The following is a 21,201-nucleotide window of genomic DNA, read 5'->3' on the forward strand; positions in this document are numbered from 1 at the left end:
TCAGTCTCTCCCAGGACACAGTCCCACGCTCCTCTCCTGGTGGAAATACTGTACCCTTGTCCAGTTCAGTCTCTGGCAGTTGCTCCCATGTAGCAGGCACTCCATAAACACCTGTCCTCACACAGGACACACAAGGATGGCAACAGGCATACACAACAGGATGATAGGGCTGTTTAAATTAAAATTTTTAGAATTTTGTACACTGGCATATTCTCACGGATCTAAAACTGGTCTTTTTAAAATGTTTTGCTCTGCAGCTCTTCAGTTAATTGAAACTGTTATCTGGGTAGTAGGGACCTGCTTACTCTAGCAACAAGACATTGGTTTGACTGTCAACCTGGAAGATGAACAGAAGACACTTTATTTCTATTCATGGTGAGGAGCTTCGGTAACTTCTTCTTGGGTGACAGATAATATCCAGAAGAACTACAGTTGCTTCATTGGTATTGTGTATGTATTTTATATTTATGTATATGTGTGTGTGTATATATATATATATATATAGAGAGAGAGAGAGAGAGAGAGAGAAAGTGAGAAACATACGATATATATATATATGTATAATGCACAAAATAGAAGCTGCTCTCACAGGACTTAAAGAATAAGTAAACCTTTTCTATGTATGTATGTATATCTTTATTTATAAAGGGCTACTTATGTACGCAGCACTGTGCAGTATCAGTAACATTACTCTAAACAGCCTCCAGAATTACCTAACTTTGTCCCAGCATTCTGTCTGTCAGGTCTCTCATAAAAAAAAAAACCCTGCTAATGCACAGACTGGCTTCTGCTGCCTACAGGCATGCCCAGAAGGCTCTCCTGGTCGACTAGTCGAATTGAAGAGAAAACTGAACTGGAAGTAGGGGAGGGGCTTCACTCTGCACAAGGAAGCAAAGGAAAGGATTAATGTCTAACTGAGGAACCAGGTCAGAGAGAATGCTGGGACAAAAGTAGGTAATTCTGGAGGCTGTTTAGAGTAATTTTACTGATAGAAAAAAAAAAAGGTTTACTTATTCTTTAAGTCAAAATTGAGGAAAATTATTGAACAGGGGAAACTGACGTTTTGGCTGTAACACCATACATATATTTATATTTTTTTCGGATATGACAGTATATAAATGGGAAAACAACTGCATATAAAGTACATATATATATATTAAAAAGTACAGATAGGAACTCCCTATTACAATACCATAGCAGCTACCCAAATCTAATGTCCCTGATGTTAAGGGTTGTACACATTACTAGTGATGAGACAACGAAGACAGTTACTACTTCTAGGAAGGATTGCTTTTTTAGAGAGGCAATATCCACTCATGTTAGAGATCTTGAAGAAATAATGCAGTAATAAACAATTCACACTGCCAGGGATGGCAATGTGGATAATTTATTGCTGCAGAACGAAACCTTTTGGTCTGTATTGTGCCTAGGGGTCTAAATAGACCAGTTAGATAATGTCTGTAGTGTACATGTAAATCCATAGATACGGTAGAATATATTGGGGACCCCTGTTTCAGTATATACCTGAGCAGGGTACAAATATCTTCAGCACACTGTAGTTTTGGTACATGGTTATTAGCAGGTATGGTTTAATGTTATTATATACCCTAACATAGGCCCATTACAATCATGTTTAATATTATGATTATATGGGGTTGATTCACTAAAGGTCGATAATGCCTATTGCATGCTTTTTTGCGTTAAAAAGCATGCAATAATTAAGTCCCGATTCATCAAACTCATTTCGCATAGATTAAGACGCATATCGCATGCACAAAAAAATGCACAAATCACAATGCGTTATTTACCTCGCATTGCGTTAATTCTCGCATAGAAATAATACTAACGCATGATTCACAAACACATATGAAGTGTTAAACACGCTAAATATTAGCGCATTAGTCTGTGTGAATATTAACACCTACTTGGGGCAGGGGGTAATTATAGAAAAGTACAGTTAATGAGCTTTTGGCAACACAATATGGACTTTGCAGTGGGATTTATTCAAGTCTGTGTTGGCCCTAAAGTGATGCAGCCGCCAGTTTTCAGGGAAAAGTCGTTTTCCAAAAGTAATGGTTACGTGCATAGAATTGTGCGCTAATATAGCACGTGGCGAAATATATCGCAGCGGGAAATAACGCAAGAAAACCGCTCATCGCGAGTTAAATAACGCAAAGAACATTGGGTCCGATTCACTAAAGTCCGAAATAAGGAGTGCTATTTATAGCATGCGTTAAAAATCTTATCACTTCTTATTTTTCACTCGATTCACTAAAAGGACACTTGTCATAATTAAGAAGCGATGTTCTTGGCGTTATTTATCTTACGATGACATATTTTCAAGCAATATATTACGCAGCGCACAAGATATTACGCAGCGCGCAATATTTTACGCAGCGCGCAATATTTTACGCAGAGCGCAATATATTACGCACGTAACCATTACTTTCTGAAAACCACCATTTCCCTGAAAACTGGCGGCTGCATCACTCTAGGGCCAACATATACTTGAAAAATTACGACTGCAAACTCCATGTTGTGTTGCCAATAGCTCACGAACCGCAATTTTCTTTAAGTACCGCCTGCCCCAAGTAGGGTTAATATTCACACAGATTAACACAATATTTTGCACGTTTAACGCTTCATATGTGTTTGTGAATCATGCGTTAGTACTATTTCTATTCGCTAATTAACGCAATGGGTTTTTTTTGTGCATGCGATATGCGGATTAACACATGCGAAATGAATTTGATGAATCGGTACTTAATTATCGCATGCTTTTTAATGAAAAAAACTATGCGATAAGCGTTATTGACCTTTAGTGAATCGGCCCCTATAACGCTTATCGCATCGTTTTTTTCATTAAAATATGTAATCGTAAGATAAATAACGCCAAGAACATCGCTTCTTAATTATCACAAGTGTCCTTTTAGTGAATCGAGCGAAAAATAAGAAGTGATAAGATTTTTAACGCATGCTATAAATAGCACTCCTTATTTCGGACTTTAGTGAATCGGGCCCATTGCGTCTTAATTATGATGCCTGTCCTTTAAGTGAATTGAGCGTTAAGTCGCAAAAAATAAGAAGCGATAAAATTTTTAATGCATGCTATAAATAGCGCTCGTTTTATCGACCTTTAGTGAATCAACCCCTATGTGTTTTATAATGTCATTATCCTCTATTCTTATTATATACACTTTGTCATTTAATATCGCCTTATTAGCCTAGTTGCCATATCAATGCCAGTTGAGCATACAACTTTAAATACACATTAAAAACTGAATTTCTGATGGTGCTGGGTTTATATGCATGTGTATGTGTATTTATTTCCTCACATAAATGGGGGCAATTTATCACTCAAATTAGATTTTTTCCCCACAATTTGAAATTTTGTTGCATAAAAACTTACAAATTCAAATCATATTTTCAAAATCTCAAATGTTTGCTTATCCTTAAGAAACACATATAATTAAACAATAGTCTGTTAAAAATAATAAATATGAATGCATATAAATAAAGTTCCCTCACCGGTTACAGTCACAGTCACATTGAGGAAAGTCCCTTTACCGTGTCCTTTAATTTGCTCCTGGCCAGAAAACTCCACTTCACAGAAATACAATCCGGTGTCTGTGCCTGTTACTCTGTGCAACTGTATGCTGGCTGATCTCTTCTTCAGGAAATCTTCTGGGCTTTCTTTGGTAAGTCTGTCCTTAAAATCATCACTTTTAAAAATATCAGTTCCTTGTAGGTCATGTCTGTACCATTTGTACCAGCCAATTGGTAGATCCAAATTGTTTGAGTTGTAGCTACACTCTAGGTTGGCTGTGCTGCCCTCTATGGCATTCACTTCAGGGATCTGGGATACTTCTATGTTCTGTGAGAGGGAACCTGAAATACACATACAAGTCAGGCATGTATTTATATCAGTCCTTACTGATTACCGAACACAGCAGGAAATAAGTTACAAAGATTGTGTCCACAAATAAACATACACAAAAGGAGGCAAACATTTTAGCTTTATCAAATCAACAACCTTAAAAATGGTTGTTACATGAAAAGACACACATGAAGATAATCCCCCCATATCCACATTATTGTGCTGCTTCTGCTCCCTCACCTCGCACTGCCGCCAGTATCAGCAAGAGCTCTGACCACTTCATCTTCTCTTGTGAATTAACAACATAGAGTTCTCTGCTTGTTCAGGACCCCAGGTTTCAGCTTCCTGAGGAAATTACAGTGATGAATATCTAGTCAGTACAGAAAGATCAATCAGAAGGTTGTGTATGAATTAGCTTTCTTCCCCCCTTTTGTTTTTTTCAGAAGTGTTTCTGTTAAACAGGGAGTATTCTTTATCTATTTAAGTCTGGTCCTTTGTGTATATTGAAAGGGAGTTATTTGCTAGCAAAAATATTTTGAGTGAGTTTGTGAGAAGTTCATTATTGTATCTTCCTGTAAAATGGTGGATGTTGTAGAACTTTGCAAAAGAAAGACTTTCCCAAGTACCAGTAATCATGTCCCATCCCAAGTTCCTCTGTTCCAGGGGAAATATCCTTATCTAGTATAGCCTTAGTTTGTTTCAGCTGATAATACAATTCATACTGCTTACTGCCCAAAACTGCACTATATTGTCAAGGTGGCACCTTACCAGTGCTATATGACGAGACAATATTATATTATTTTATCCCTTGAGTAATGCCCTTGTTTATACAATAAATGTGCTTTTTTAGCTTTAGTGGACACTGACTAACACTACCTAGAGTTAAAAAATCTTTTACCCACAATATTCCCCAAATCCTTTTCAGTGAAGGAGGTCCTCACCAATTCCATGTGATAGGGACCTCCACCTCATGAATAACCTTGCATTTATAAATGTTGAACCTGTACAGTTCTCCAATTTAGTCAAATCTCCCAGCACCATCCTGCATGGAATTTATAGTACTTACGTATATATGTTCTTAGAATGCTAACCTCATAGTCAATTATGAACAAATTATAAGGCAAAGGACCAAAAAAAGACCCCCATTACCAACACACGTCCAAGGAATAATATGTACAAGGCCAATATTCCTTAAATAAAGCGGTAGCTTTAAATTTTGTGTGATACTGTATTAAATGACCAAGTAAAATACAGGTAAAACCTAAATCTGAGTAAATTCACATTGGTAAAATCCCATTGGTATCATACCAATCATCAAAAAGACCTATGTTCCTTTGTGCTGCCTGGTAGGGTGGTGTTGTCCCTGTGTGCTTCCTGTTAGGATGGTGTCATTCCTATGCCGTTCCTATATGTTTTCCATGTGCATCGCCTGGTTGAAATATGTTGTTCTTATGCACTACCTGATAGGATTCTGTCATCCATATTGTGTCATGCAATAGCCAAGTCAATGCAGCTAAGAATTGGTGGCACTGTTTAAAAAGTGAGATTTACAAGTGTCATCTTGAATAACTTGAATAACCTGAAGAAATGATAGGAAATGCAAATTATGTCCATGATAAACTGACATGACACCATATTGCTGAGAGATTCCTTCACAGAACCCAAACCATTAACAGTGTGAGGTGAGTTGGTGAGTTGACTATACTGTAGAACTGGGGAGGCCAAGTTGTCGATCATGGTCCACCAGTCAATCCCCTGTGGATTTCTAGTGGACAGCGTCTAAGCCGGGGGATGCGGAAGTGCGATGTGGATGAGGAAGTCTGGCCCATTTATTGGGAATGCATACGTACGCTGCAATGGTAGCTTGAGAGTGTGTTTGGATTCCAGGGATTTGAACACAGCTATAGAGAGAGAACATTATCAGCTTCCCTCAGGGGAGGAAACTACACATAAACTCCACAAAGCAAAATTATTTTCAGCACTGGAAAAGACTAGTGAGACTAAGTTCTGGGTTTTGGCAAATAAAACTAGACAACAGCTCACGTTTGTATACATTTAACACACTACTTGGTCACTACAGATGCCTCAGGATGTCCATTGGTTTGAAATCTGCTCCAAACAGTAAAGCAATAGTTTGAATGAACTGAAGGTGTGGAGACCTATATAGATGATATATAAATCTGGGCAAAGACAAAGTTTGAAAAAAAAAACCAAGAATCAGCACACAGACACAGATCTATTCAGTATGCATTACTCTCTTACTTCCTTGTTTCCCTGGAACTACTTTCTACACTCCATATCCATGTGCTAGGTGGAGTGATATCATGATATGTCATTAGGATTCACACTTATAGGGGAATAGGCACCTGTGCAATTTACCTCCTCTCTATTGATGAGTGAATGTTTTCGACATAGATTTGCAGAGAATGACTGCATTTCGCTATTGGCAAATTGTTTTGCGAAAGTTCAGAGAAAATTTGCAGCCGAAAAATAGGCGTGGCCGTGTAAAAAAGGTGCGAGTGTGGGAAAAAAAGGGCTCAGTCACATCAAAATGGGCGTGGTTGACATCAAAATGGGCACAGGCGACAAAAAAAGATGCGGACAACAAAAGAAAATATCGCGACAAACAAGTTTGCAAATTTGCTCATCACTATTCCTCTCTTAAGGTTGATGTTATTGAGATTGGACAACAGCATGTGTTTATCATTCCCTTTACATTCTTCAGCCTCTCAGCATAGACAGGCTCATAGCAACCACTCGGTTCCTCATGCTGAAAACGGACAGCTATGATTCCTCTAATATGGTGATCTACATATTCTTCTCTTCCATTGACTCCAAGCTGGGATCCACACAGCCTGGGTTTCTTGTTTCGAAACTGCCCTGTTGTTTGTCAATATGTGGTTGATTCTGCCTTTCATGGGAACAACTAGTAACCTACTGATTACTCTAGGGTGAGTGATAGCTAAAGAGCTCCAAAAGGAAATCAGTAGACCCTGTGTAGAGACATGAGTCCTCACTACCTTCTGAATTATAATGGGGGCCTGGATAGCGCCCAGGTCAGAATCAAGTGCAGGGCCCCAGCACTGCAAGGCAGAAGTGCTAACCATCGTAGAAATTGCTAGATTGCTGGGGGGGAGTGACTTTGGACAGTTGTGTGGCTAGCAGAGCAGGGAATTAAAGTGCTAAAATGACCATACTACAGTATTAACTGTATTTTTTTTCTTTTAGTTTATTGCTATAGAAGGCTGGGAATATTGGTTTTAATTTAATATGTCATATTTATTTTCACATGAAAACATTTCATTTTTTTACTTTTCACAGGACTTAAAAAATGGCGTAAAAGCCAATAAATTGTAAGATTAAAGAAATGTTTTAAAGTAACTTCAAGTACTCAAATAAAATAAGCATATTGTGTTTATGAAAAGGCCTAGGCAGAATGGCATTTGACAGATTAAAGCACCAGAACACATTCTGTCACATTGATATTATAAATGGGTCAATTCCTGATGAAGAAAGATCCAAAGGGAAATGAAATTGCTGGAAATCAATCTGTATTCCCCAGTTCATTCCTCGATACATCAGTCCCCGTATATTCAAAATACTTGCACATGAACTGGCAGCTTCTTTTAATACTTTAGAGCAAGGTGATTTAGGGGAATTCCGAATAATGTGATGCCCCCCTTCCCTATGGGCTACACAGTCTCACCAAGTGTTTTCATTTAGACTGTTCATTTGCCCCTTAGGGAATCTCACTGTACAGAGATACTTCGTGGTACTCTTTTTGGATCTGAGATTTTTTCTTGCCTCGAGGTTCAGCATAAATGTACTGATCGTTGTCCATGTTGTACAGGGTATTCCCAGCATTCTGTGACCCCTAAAATAGAAACACAAGATCACCTTTATTTACAAGACAGCATGCTTGTACAATAAATACCTTGTAGGGTTAGATCAAGTTTCCAACCCTTAGTTGGTTATCCAGTTACCTGCATCAAAATGATAGTGTCCCTATACCTACATTAACCATAGCCCTGCTATTCTTTTGTAATAAATGTGCCCCCTGCCCACCCCTTAAAGGAGAAGGAAAGACATTCTGGCAGTTTACTGCCAATAGATTCGCCACATTAGTGCCACCTAGAACACTATATTTATTCTACAGAAAGCTTTACTATAGCTGAGTAAAGAGCCCTAGAAGCTCCCTCTGATAGCAGCTGCCATTTTAGCTTGGTCTTGGTAACTTCCTGCTGCAGTTATAGCCATTGGAAGCTCAGATCACACATTCCTAAAGGTGGAGGGAGTGATTTCTTATGCATTCTTATGGGAGGGGGGAGAAGGAGCTGACTTTTGCCCCAAACCTGACAGAGCCCTAAAAGAGAAAAAGTCAGATACCGAAGAACATGCTCACAAAAAGGAGACAAGAAATCATGTGTTTCTTTTGACAGGGGACTCAGTGCAGCGTTTCTGTGAGTGCTTATGGCTGTATTTACATAGACCTTTCTGATAAAGCTTACTTAGTTTTTACCTTTCCTTATCATTTAATAAACTGTGTTGGTCTCTGGGGCAACTTGAATTTGAGCAGCTTTCTAGTTTACGTTGCACTGGGGGGGGGGGCTCACTGTTTTCATTTGTTCTCCAGGCTATTAGAATGTTGTCCTGCCCCCAAGCAGGCTATTACTCACAACTTCAAGCCATGCCAGAGCCCAACACAGGATAGCTAAGGGTGAGCTGGGGGAGGCGGAGGCGGGGGGCTAGGGTTTATATAGGCATAGCTGGATTGTGTCACTATCCATTTAACTACAGTGAAGGGCAATGTAGAGGTTTTATACAACATAATAAATAAAATTATTTAGAGCAAGGGAATTCCAAATAACATAATGCCACCCTTTCCTTTGGGCTACACAGTTTCACCCAAGTGTTTTAATTTGGACTGTTCATTTGCTTCTTAGGGAATCTCACAATTCTGCACTTACCGTAGGTTTCTTTGCTCTTGCTCTTAGCACTTGGAGTACCATAACCATACTAGGGTCCCTATTCGATGGGTTTTCCACTGAGTAATTCAAACTACTCTACTGTATCTCCATGGTGAACAGCATGAATTTTCAGCTATATAGCCCCACCAACAGTCAAGACAATTATTCCTCATCAAGACTTTGTACATATTTCCCCTCCTCTACGAAGATTCAAGAGAGCAAATATATCTCCCAAAAACATTATACTACTAAAGGAATCACCTTACTGTCATGTGGAACTGACCAGACTACTCATTCCAAATATCACATGGTAGAACTATACTTAGGAAGGCTAAACACCTACAGATGAAATTGTACAAAATAAAGTACAATTATAAGTGCATATATGGTGGATCACTTCCATGTTTTATCGATATTGGTTGGTTTGGGGATTGAGCATATTATCTGCTGATGCAGATCAGACATTATATGATATCAGTGCATTATATGAGAAAGTGAAAAGGAGACGCATTCCCACCTTCACTTTCTACTGTTCTGATCATTTGTGATCTTTGCTAGAATAATGGGAAAAATAGAAAAGCAACCCTATGCTTATCGTTCATCCCATGGAATGACTGGTTAGAGAGTGTACCAAATCTATGTATGGCTGCCTTAAAGGAGAACTAAACCCTAAAAATGAATATGGCTAGAAATTTTATATTATAAACTGACTGCACTGGCTTAAAGTTTCAGCATCTCTATAGTAGTAATGATATAGGTTGTTACAGTTGTCACAGGAGCTCCTCGTCTGTCTGTCATATAAGCTGATGCTACAGGGCTAATTATTCAATTCTGATGCAGTTGCCCTGGTTTTAGATCTGCCATGTAATGTGATTCTGAATGAATTACTAATCAGACTTTTACTGGTATATTTATATTCTATATATACAGTATATTGTGAGTGGGTTCCTAAGCTCAGGTAAGTGCCAGCAGCACAGAGCATGGGCAGGGAATCAGCAGAAAAGAAGATGGGGAGCTACTGGGGCATCTTTGGGGGCACAGATCTTCCCTGCTAAAGGGCTGTGGTTGCCTTGGGCTGGTATAGAAATTCAAAACATAATGTACAATATTTTTACCCTACTTCATTATTTAGGCTTTAGTTCTCCTTAAAGTTCTCTTAATGACTCAACTACACAGATATTTTTTACTTCCATAGGGGTAACACTGATCTCAGGGCATAGTATAATATTTGTACAGGACCTCAGTTTGAACAACTCAAGATCTGAAGAAATCTTCTTTGTAAAAGGCTTTTTGCAAAGTGAAAACATCATAATAGATTGTTATGTATTAGTAAATATAGTGCAGAGCAGTGACTCGGGGGTAACTGCCCCTTGAATGTTGCTCCCATTGGCCTCAAAGCAGGCGCTTATATTTGAATTCTTGGCTTGGAGCAAGTTTTGGCTACATAAAGACCAGGTGTACTGCCAAACAGAACCTCCTGTAGGCTGGCAGTCAAAATTGGGGCTACCAAATAACCGATCACAGACATTTTTTGGTTCCCCCATGTACATTTTTCATGATTGTGTTGCTCCCCAACTGTGTTTAAATTGAATATGACTCATGGGTAAAAAGCCCTGGTGTAGAGTCTGTGATGGATAACCTGCAGCTCTCTCGATGTTACAGTTCAGTATTACAGTTCTCAGCTCTCTGTGATATTTGAAAGATCTTTGGTTGCCATTGAATGAAAAGTGAATTTATCAGGGATCCTGAAAACTGAACTAAACCTAAGCCCTAATTACAGGGTTTGAGCTCATTTGACAAAACTGGTTCATCTGTGAACATAGTTTCGTTGATATCAGTTCATCAGAACTTTGAATTCACGTGATATTGAATTGGGTCTGGTAACAATATTTGTCCAAACCTGGTTTTAGGTTAAATTCCTAACTAAATCCTAGATTCCGAGGATCCTTTTAAGTGTCTCTGGTTATACTTCTTTTTGGTCTTGTCTATATACAGGGTCCCAGCAAGTGTCTCAGGACCAATTAATTTCTTTATGAAAGGCTAGCAGGGGATAAGGCTAAAAACACATGAAAACTTATCTAAAACAGACTTACACAAATACACAAATATACAAAATGCGATTATGTGATGCCAGTGTTCCATTAAGATTCCCCAGTGAGTTGCTGCAGAGCAATCAATTGAGTGCAGCAGTGAGCGCAGCAGATTTTAAGAAAACAATTTTTCCTACCTGTTGTAATGGCTGATTGGGCGCCCCACCAGACCTCGAGGCTAGAATAAAAGTGATAAGAGTTAGGAAATGTTAATAGGCACAGGTTTAGCTGTAAATTGATATTACAAAGTCAAACTTTTTCTCACATATTATAGCACATGGGAGGGCTCAAAACAGCTAAATATATGACCTTCAAACTTGCACAGGTATTGAACTTGATCATTGAATGAATTTCCTAAAACAATTCCTAACAAACAGCTTTACTTCTTATTTTTCTTATCTTCAATACTGTAGTTTCTAGTAGTAGGCTAAACGGCGCCACCGCGACTGCCCATAGCAACCACATTACAGGGCACAGTTATATTGACCAATAATCTGTTGTATTTGTGCTCCAGTTATACCTTGTGCTGTAAAATCCGTGTAGACAATGGGACCCCTGCAAAAGAGATAGTAAAATCATGCATTATTGTATCCCATGCACAGATAATATAACACATTATAGTTGTATATAATGTAACTTCACTTACGTATTACTGGTGGAGAAGCCTGTTAAGAAAGAGGAAAAGTGTATATATTTTAATTATATAACACATCTATATGCAGTCATGTTTAGAGATACACATGTATTGACTCAAATATACCCACAGGTTAATGTGTGTTAAAGTTAAAACTATGTGATTAATTTGTTGCACCAAAAAATAATTACACTGAATAAACTCATTAGCCATTTGTATATTGTAAATATAAAAAAATATTTTATTTCCTAATTAGCGCTACTAAGGGGGAGATTTACTAATCCACGAATCCGAAAGGGAAAAATTCGGATTGGAAATGAAAATTTTGCCGTCTTTTCGTCGCCGTCGTGACTTTTCCGTATTTGTCGCGACTTTTTCATCGCCACCGCGACTTTATCGTATTTTGCGCAACTATTTTGGCGCCGTTGCGATTTTTTCATATTGAGTGATTGTAAACGGCGGAAAAACCAATCCGATTTTTTCGCGCCGGCGAAGAAAAAGTCGCTGAAAATATACAAAAAAGTCGCGACGGCACCAAAAAAGTTGCAAAAATACCGATCATTATGAAAAAAAACGCATTCGGACGCCTTCGGATCGTTCGTGGATTAGTAAATCTCCCCCCAAGTGTAGGTTACATGTAGTAGTGGCAAGGTATAATTACTTTGTAAGTGGGTGACAAAAATTATATTGACTGACACTAAAAAACTACTCTTCAAAATATCAATGTACATAAAAAGTTCCCTATAGGTCTTGTTGATCCTTTTTCACTGGTAGGTCTCCCTTTGTAAGTAATTTCAGGATAAAATGAAAAAACAGCAGCACTCCGGAAATGTTGAAGAAAAAAATGACTCAAGTGCACAAGACAACGCCTCGGGCTTCAACCCAGCCCCCCCTTTGTAAGTAATTGTTACTGGAAGTTCCTAAACCTTTAGAGCTTCTAATGCCAACGGACTACTGCTGCACAAATATGGCCGCCCCCTCATAGGGGAACATGGGGGATCAGATAGGGAATGTAAAAGCATTGGGCAAATACGTGTATGGCCTAATTATAAGTAGCAAGCAAAGACAATGTTATGATAGATGTTAAAAAGGTTTCATTTCTGGTGTCTGTATCTCATGTTATTTGTGTGTAATATATATGTTTCACCAACAGATGGTACCACGAAGTTTTGTGGCTGATATTTAAGGGTGTACTTACTACAAGTCACCACCAGGTGAAAATGAGCCTCCTTGGAAAATTCTAGAAAATAAGGAGGGAACAATGGGAACAACTAAAGAAGCAAGCCTGGTGACTAAGATGCCAGACTCCTGATTTGGAAGGAACACACCAAGTGGGGGAGTTGTCAACTTTGTCAGAAAAGAAGCAGATTATATCATGGCTTGTCTTAGGCTGTCCCTGTCTTGACTAACCTGACAGCACATGCCCCATCCAGGAGTAAAAGGTGTTAGTACCCTGGCACATTCCCCACAATTTACAGCCCGAGTGGAAAGTTCAGGGTATAGAAAGCACCCTGGTCTGCTTAAAGCTTTAAGCTCAAGAAGGTGTTCGGAGGGACCCAGTAGAAAGCACCTGGCAATGCTGGTACCATTGGGTGAAACCCTGTTAAAGGGATGTGAGAGTGGCCCTGAGAAAGGGTATTAAGGGTGAATGAACAGAAGGAAGGGCAAAGTGAGTAAATATTTGGGACGAACTGAAATTAATAAAGTGTGAATTTTACCTGGTTTGGATGATAATTTAACTGTTATAATGATATTGATCTTCCCTGTTTGAACAATGTGACCTGCCTGAATATGGATGTTTGTACAAAATTTTGAATAAAACTTTGTAATGACAATTGGATGGGGACAGATGGGGCAACTTTCATTTAAGTTAGTACTGTCCATCTAAACACTTAGAACTTGGTAAATTCACTGATTTTGTCTCAGTATAAGAAAATTCTGGGAGAACTGGGCTGACAGAAATGTAAAATAAAAGGGCAGATACCTCTGGTCTAATATCAGTGTAATGTCAATTTATCATCTGCATGTACAGGCCCCTAAAACTTTACAGTCCTGGTTATATAGAATCAATATCTTATTAATTATAATTAGAGAATATCCCCTTGTGTTTTATATATATTTAAAGCGGAACTCTAACACAACTTAAACTTTTTGAAAAGTAAACAGTTTCAAACAACTTTGCAACATACATCAAAACTACATAAAAAATATGTAGCCTTTTCATGATTTTTAATGTAATAGTATGGTTTGGAACAGTTCCCTAAGCTCCGCCCCCTGTTCTCTGATCTGGCTGACTGCTTTGACACTTGAAAAAAATACGACAGTCATCAAATGTCCTCAGCCTGCCTTCAGCCTGCATCCCCCAAATCCCACAATTCCCTGCCCTCGTCATGTCAATAAGGAAAGTAACATCCCAGTGCAATGCATTGTGGGTTATATAGTTCCTGCATACTGTCTGTGGAGAAGTTGTTACAATTTATAACATCAGTGTTTTATTCCCTCCTCCGCCAGGATTTCAAATGATACAGAAAGAGAGGAAACTTTTGCAGCTGGATTTCCACATATAAAATGGTATTTATTCATTGAAGGAGCAGATTACAGGGATAGATATATAAGAGTGCCTGTGTTGTGTGGGGCTCTTTAACAAATTTTAGTTTTGAAGTCGGAGTTCCCCTTTAATTGTGATTGCATCTGGGTATTTTATATTACTTTTATTTGAATATTCTATTTTTTAGGAGGGAATTGGGATGGAAGGCTTGGGGGGTTGATGCTGACTTCTTATTGATGAACCCTTCTTTCCTAGCTAGCTTTTTTATTAACCTCTAATAACCTATATTCTCTCAGTTTCAAGCTGGACTTTATATTTCCTTATTGTTGTGCTTTTATTAACACTCATGCACCTGGCAGAGGCATATGGAGCAAATTCAGTGCTTACCATGTTTAGTGACAGCCAGATAAGCACCAACTAAGACTGCAGAAACCACAGCCAGAGCCCCAACTCCAATGTAGACAGGAAAGTGATTGTGTAAAGCAATCTGTCCTATAAAAGCTAAGAGAGAAAACACCAACATATTAACAAAATGTCAGTTTTTATGGTGGGTTGTCTTTCCACGTGCTTGCAGGATAAACTATTCATACATTATTGAAATACTGCAAATACAACATTGCGTAAAGCTACGTAAATTAGTAACATGTGGACCCATACTTAAAAAAATTGACTACATCTTGTACTGTCCAAGAGTGTTATAAAGGGGCTGTTCACCTTTAAATTAACTTTTAGCATGATGTAGAGAGTGCTATTCTAAACCAATTTGCTATTGGTCTTCATTTTTTATTAATTTTGGTTGTGGATTATTTAGCCTTTTGTTCAGGAGTTTTCCAGTTTGGAATTTCAGCAGCTCTCTGGTTGCTAGGGTCCAAATTAGCTTAGCAACCAGACAGTGGTTTGAATGAGAGCCTGGAATATAAATAGCAGAGGTAAGTAATACAAGAAAAGTAATAAAACGTAACATAGCTGTAATATTGTAGCCTTGCAGATCAATAGTTTTTGGTTAACCACCATTTGAAAGCTGGAAAGAGGCAGAAGAAGAATGCTAATAACTTAAAACTATATAAAATGAAGACTTATTGAAAATTTGCTAAGAACTGGCAATTCTATAACATACTAAAAGTCAACATAAAGGTGAACAACCACTTTAAGGATAAAAAGTCATCCATTTTACCAATACAGGTATGGGATCCCTTATCCGGAAACCCGTTATCCAGAAAGTTCTGAATTACGGAAAGGCCATCTCCCATAGACTCCATTATAAACAAATCATTTTAATTTTATGAAATTATTTCCTTTTCCTCTGTAATAATAAAACAGTACCTTGTACTTGATCCCAACTAATATATAATTAATCCTTATTGGAGGCAAAACACTCCTATTGGGTTTATTCAATATTTAAATTTTTAGCAGACTTAAGTTATGGAGATCCAAATTACGGAAAGATCCTTTATCCGGAAAACCCCAGGTCCCGAGCATTCTGAATAACAGGTCCCATACCTGTAATTGTATAAATAACCTACTACCAGCATTAGCTGGCTGAATGGTTGCTTACTGATACTGACACTATGGGGGTTATGTAATAAAAGGCACTAAGTTTGCCCAGGAGCAGTAACCCATAGCAACCAATCAGCAGGTAGAATTCAATGGTCACCTGTTTAAAAGCAAACATCTTATTGATTGATATTGGTTACTGATACTGGGAAAACATAGTGCCTTTTATTACATATGGGGGTACATGTATTTAGTGAAATGCAGTGGAACTATTTTTGGTAAGACTTACAAAAGAAGTGGTTGTGCAAGATTTGAGGCTGAAAGTGACTGCTATTTAATACTATACTTCCTAAGAAATGTTATGTTGTTCCAAGTGTTTTCAGTGCTGGGAGACTACCGAGAATTTTGAAGCATATACTAGAAAACCCTGACTGATCATTGGTGAACTGAAATGAGCAATACCCGAGGACCCCTAAGACCCACTTGGATAGTTGGAGTCATGTATTACCCTCTGCACTTTTTATTATGCATTGGGCACAATACCCACACTTCTACCCTTTACTTTGAAGTCTCTGGACTAATTTGCAAGACAGGGGCTCAAGTCCTGCATCTTGGAGAATGAGCACAATATCTTCAGTCTCGGTACGTATAAACCAGTGCCAAAAACGCTGAATCGCTGCACTCACTATCCCTCTGTTTGTGCCTGGACGTTACACATTTACTGAGACTACAGGACAGAAACTCTAAGTATTTAGTGTTTCCCCATCTGAGCTTTGAATTTTTGTGAGACATTTACAGAAACGTCTATATAATAAATATTCTCACAACTTTATAATTGTATTTTTTGTTTGCTATATTCTGCAGTTCTTCAGTTTGCAATTGAAACTGTTATCTGGGTACCAAGATCCTACCTACCCAAGACTCCTATAACCTGATCTACATTGTCAGGACACTAACTGTGTATAAACTAATGAAAGTTGTACAAAACTATCTAGCTTGTTAATTGGACCCTTCCAAATCAGAAACAGGTCATTTATAAACTGTTTACAAAATAGAATATTAAGTTGCTTGTAGAGATGTAGCGAACTGTTCGCCGGCGAACTAATCCGCGCGAACATTGGGTGTTCGCGAACGCGCAAGTTCGCGAACTTTCCGCGTATGTTCGCAATTTGGGTTCGCCGCGTTTTTTTTCGCTGCGTTTTTTCTCTGCATTTTTTCTCAGCCTAAAAAAACGCCGCACAACCACACATGGCGTTTTTCAGCCTAGTACTGGTGTAAGCAAATCCCGTTTCCATGGTGCCAATAGCGCGAAATAGCAAAAACCGCCGCGTATTTCCGCTAGGTCTGCCCGTTTTTACGCAACGCTTTTCAACAAAGTATTTTTTAGAGACATTTTTGCCCTTGATCCCCCTCCTGCATGCCCCCGTCCAGGTCGTGGCACCCTTTAAACCAATTTAAAATCAGTTTTCTGGCCAGAAAGGGCTTATCTAGGTTTTAAAGTTCGCCTTCCCATTGAAGTCTATGTGGTTCGCAAAGTTCGCGAATATTTGCGCTTTTTGGTGTAAGTTCGCGAACTTTTTTTTTTAGGTTCGCTACATCCCTAGTTGCTTGTCAAAAACCTCAGTCTCAAACAAATACATGAAAAGGTTTGCATATACAGTATATGGATGGTCCCATAGCCATCACAGAGCATTTTAACTAAAACCTACCAAAAAATCTAAGATTATTTAATTCCAATGTCATCTTCAAACTCAGTAGAGGGAAACATGTGGCCTGATTTGTGTAAAACACCTCTGCAAACAGAAACACCCATAGCATGTGGTATCACCATGTAGAAACTCTTGAAATGAAGAATTGCTAGTACATAGTTCTCTGGTAAACATTGAACTTTCTTTATTACCGCTCTAGAAAAGCCACTGTCTAGAGAGTAACTTGAGATATTCTGGACTAGAGGCGTAAAAATGAATCTAAATCAAGGGCTAAATCAAGGGTTTTGAAGTCAGAGTTCCCCTTTAATTGTGATTGCATCTGGGTATTTTATATTACTTTTATTTGAATATTCTATTTTTTAGGAGGGAATTGGGATGGAAGGCTTGGGGGGGTTGATGCATGGCATCACATATCTTCTTAAACCTACTGATAGGATCACTAATTGGGTATAAGTGGAAGTACCCAGTTGGTCAAGAATACTGATATACAGTATTCTATATCCAACAGGACAACTGCCCCCTTGTTGGCAGGTCTGGTGACCTGTTGGGAATCTCCCTGATATTTACAATGAAACTTGTAACACTGAGGTAATGGCACAATGTCTCATTGTGACAAATTGTCAATGCTCAGTGGGCTTGAAAGGAGTACTAAATGTTTCCCATTAACAAACACTGTTCATTTTAAATTCTGATAAATCTTAATAATCCTCTTATGCTAAGAGGGAACTTGGCTATTTTTTGTGTTTAGGCTGAAACAAGGCTTACACAGATCCTTGCTCATACCATGTGGTTCATAAATGATCTTATTACAGTTCTATCAGTGGCCTAAAAATAGGTCACCTTTAAGCAGGTCTAATGTAATATCTAAGGAAGCATATCCCCTCTCCCTACCTTGTGTCTGGAGAGCGCCGGAAAGCCTAATGAAAGCTCGGAGGGACTGTAGAGCTAAGCTGCCTGCTCAATTCCCTCCATGCACAAAAAGGTTAACTTAGCCAATCCCTTCCCACACACAGAAGCCTATCGCAAGGGGACCCCTGTGCATCCTCACCCTCCCCTCCTCTTCCGCCTGGGGTCTCCCACACAGCACTCCCCCTCCGCTGCTTCTGCATCCGGAGCTGCATCCCCCTCCCTCCTGCCCTGTTCTATCTTGGACTCTCCTCTGTAATACCTGGGAACTTAGAAATAAACTTGAAAAAAATTGTATAGGCACATTTGCCTTGTGACATTTATGTTCAGACAGCTCCTCCAGTATGTCTCAATTTACCACTACCCACAATAAATGTTTTGCAGTAAACCTGCTGAAGCTTTTTTTCTATTTTTTGGATTTCAAGTACTGTTTCTCTATATCTGTTAAAAGTTGTCACAGCCAATGGTGGATCATAGTCCTTGGCCATTTAATTTCTGGTGTTATTTGATGTCTCTTACATGCCGAATGCATTTGGTTATGAAACAGCTATAAATTTCGTCAAGATGTTTTTGGTAGAGGTGAAACAGATGGCAAGGACTATTAATGAGGTTTTTTCTAATAAAGCTGTGGCCGACCTTCACCCACATAACTGCATCCCTGTGTTCTTTCTATCAGCTTGGTACATCGGTTTAAGTTTATGAAGGGAAGGAATAAGTCTCCACAGTCTTATATGACTTTTCAGCTCTTTTTAGCAGGGCCCTTTTCAGCACTTTAATCAGTTACTGGTCATATTTTATCATCATTTATCAATATGTTATTATTGTTATAATTAGCGATGAGCGAATCTGTCCCATTTCACTTTGCCGGTAAGGGATCCAATATCTGGAAACCAGCTATTCAGAAAGCTCTGAATTACAATAATGCCATCCCCTAATGTTTAAATTATTTTTTTAGTAAACTTCAGGTAAGGAGATTCCAATCCAATACGAAATGTACTTTTTTATCACAGAAATAGCAGTAGTCATGTATATGTAGAATCTTACCCCCAAATGAGGTGGGTCCAGGTGCTCATGCCCCAGACCTTCAACTTAGGGAGCCTTACAGGAATACACTGGAAAAAGTAGCAGGCAGGCACTTCTGGTATCCACAATACATCAAAAAAGTCAAAAGGAGCTAGTAGTATTCATTAAAAGGTCATAATTTATTTTAATCTATAAAACATCAGACAGGAGCCTAAAAGGAGATTCCAATTACAGAAAGGTCCCTTATCCAGAAAACCCCAGGTCCCAAGCATTCTGGATAATGAGCCCTATACCTTCATATAAAATTTTGTTTTTTACTTACAACTTTTGTTTGCCAATAAGAGGGAAAACGTTATGGGCAACAAAAAAAATTATTGTTGTCATCTTATGCTACCTTCTTACTTGCATCTGCTCCCCCACTAGTAACCCCCATCCTTTAGAAATGCAGCACTGCTGCAGGGGCACAATACCGTGCCATTTACTGCATGGTACACAAGAATGACATGTATGTTGAATGCCCAGGGGGAACACCGCTATCCTAGAAAGCACAATGACATATTGTTAGTTAGAATAACAAAAATCTCTCAGCACTATTTTGATAACTGTTCCCTTCTTAGTAACGATCATGCAGTCATTTTAAAACATGAATCAAAAAATAAGTTGTTAGAAATAATAAATAAGAATGAATATAAATAAAGTGCCCTCACCTGTCACATTAAGGAAAGTTCCTTTACCATGTCCTTTCATTTGTATCTGGCCTGAAAACTCCACTTCACAGAAATACATTCCGGTGTCTGTGACTGTTACTCTGTGCAACTGTATGCTGGCTGATCTGTTGTTCAGGAAATCTTCTGTGCTTTCTTTGGTAATTCTGCCCTTAAAATCATCACTTTGAAAGATATCATCTGTGTGCAGGTCATGTCTGTACCATTTGTACCAGCCAATGGATAAGTTGCTCAAGTTGTAGCTACACTCTAGGTTGGCTGTGCTGCCCTCTATGGCATTCACTTCAGGGATCTGGGATACTTCTATGTTCTGTGAGAGAGAACCTGATAACCAAATACAAAAACATAAACATATGCAAAATGAGTCAACAATATTTAAAAAAAAAAAAAACCACCTGAGATAATCCCCCCATATCCACATTATTGTGCTGCTTCTGCTCCCTCACCTCGCACTGCCGCCAGTATCAGCAAGAGCTCTGACCACTTCATCTTCTCTTGTGAATTAACAACATAGAGTTCTCTGCTCGTTCAGGACCCCAGGTTTCAGCTTCCTGAGGAAGTCAGTATGAAAGGTGCAACAAATGTGTAAAAATGTGTTTTTGCCTCCCTTATTTTCTCCAAGATGATTTGCTTTACTTTCCTGGAAATATTATTTGCCTATATATGTAGGTTATCCTGATACTGGGACCTGGATTTGAAGTCTTCTTGAAGTTATGAGAAGGGCTGACATTGCATTCTGTCAGGTCCTTTCAATATACTGAAGTGGACACATAGGAGGTATTTGCTAAGTAAAATATTGTGGTTCCTTTGTGAGTAGTTCATTATATTATTCATTATTTTTTGTGGGAGTCCTGTCAGTAGATGCTAGAAAACAGAAGAGGTATTTAATCCTCTTCCTCTGCCTTGAAAGGAAACTTCCGCAATTTCAGGGAAATTGTGGTGCCCGCGTATGCCATCCCACTGGCGATTTACATACTCGACGGTGGGATGGTATTTCGGGGAGATTAGTCGCCTGCGACAAGGGAGATTTGTCGCGGGTGACTAGTCTCCCCGTCTGCCACAGCCCTAAAGCAGAGGCTTAAGGCAAAATTGAACAGAATGGAGAAACTGAATGCAATTGCAAGAACTGAAGAGCCAACAAAGTGGGTGAATACATTATTAATTGTAGAAAAACCCAGTGGTATTATTAGCTTCCCACATTGGAGGAAACCACACAAAAACTCCACAA

This window comes from Xenopus tropicalis, chromosome 4 (assembly GCF_000004195.4).
Source record: "Xenopus tropicalis strain Nigerian chromosome 4, UCB_Xtro_10.0, whole genome shotgun sequence".
NCBI classification, from domain to species: Eukaryota; Metazoa; Chordata; class Amphibia; order Anura; family Pipidae; genus Xenopus; species Xenopus tropicalis.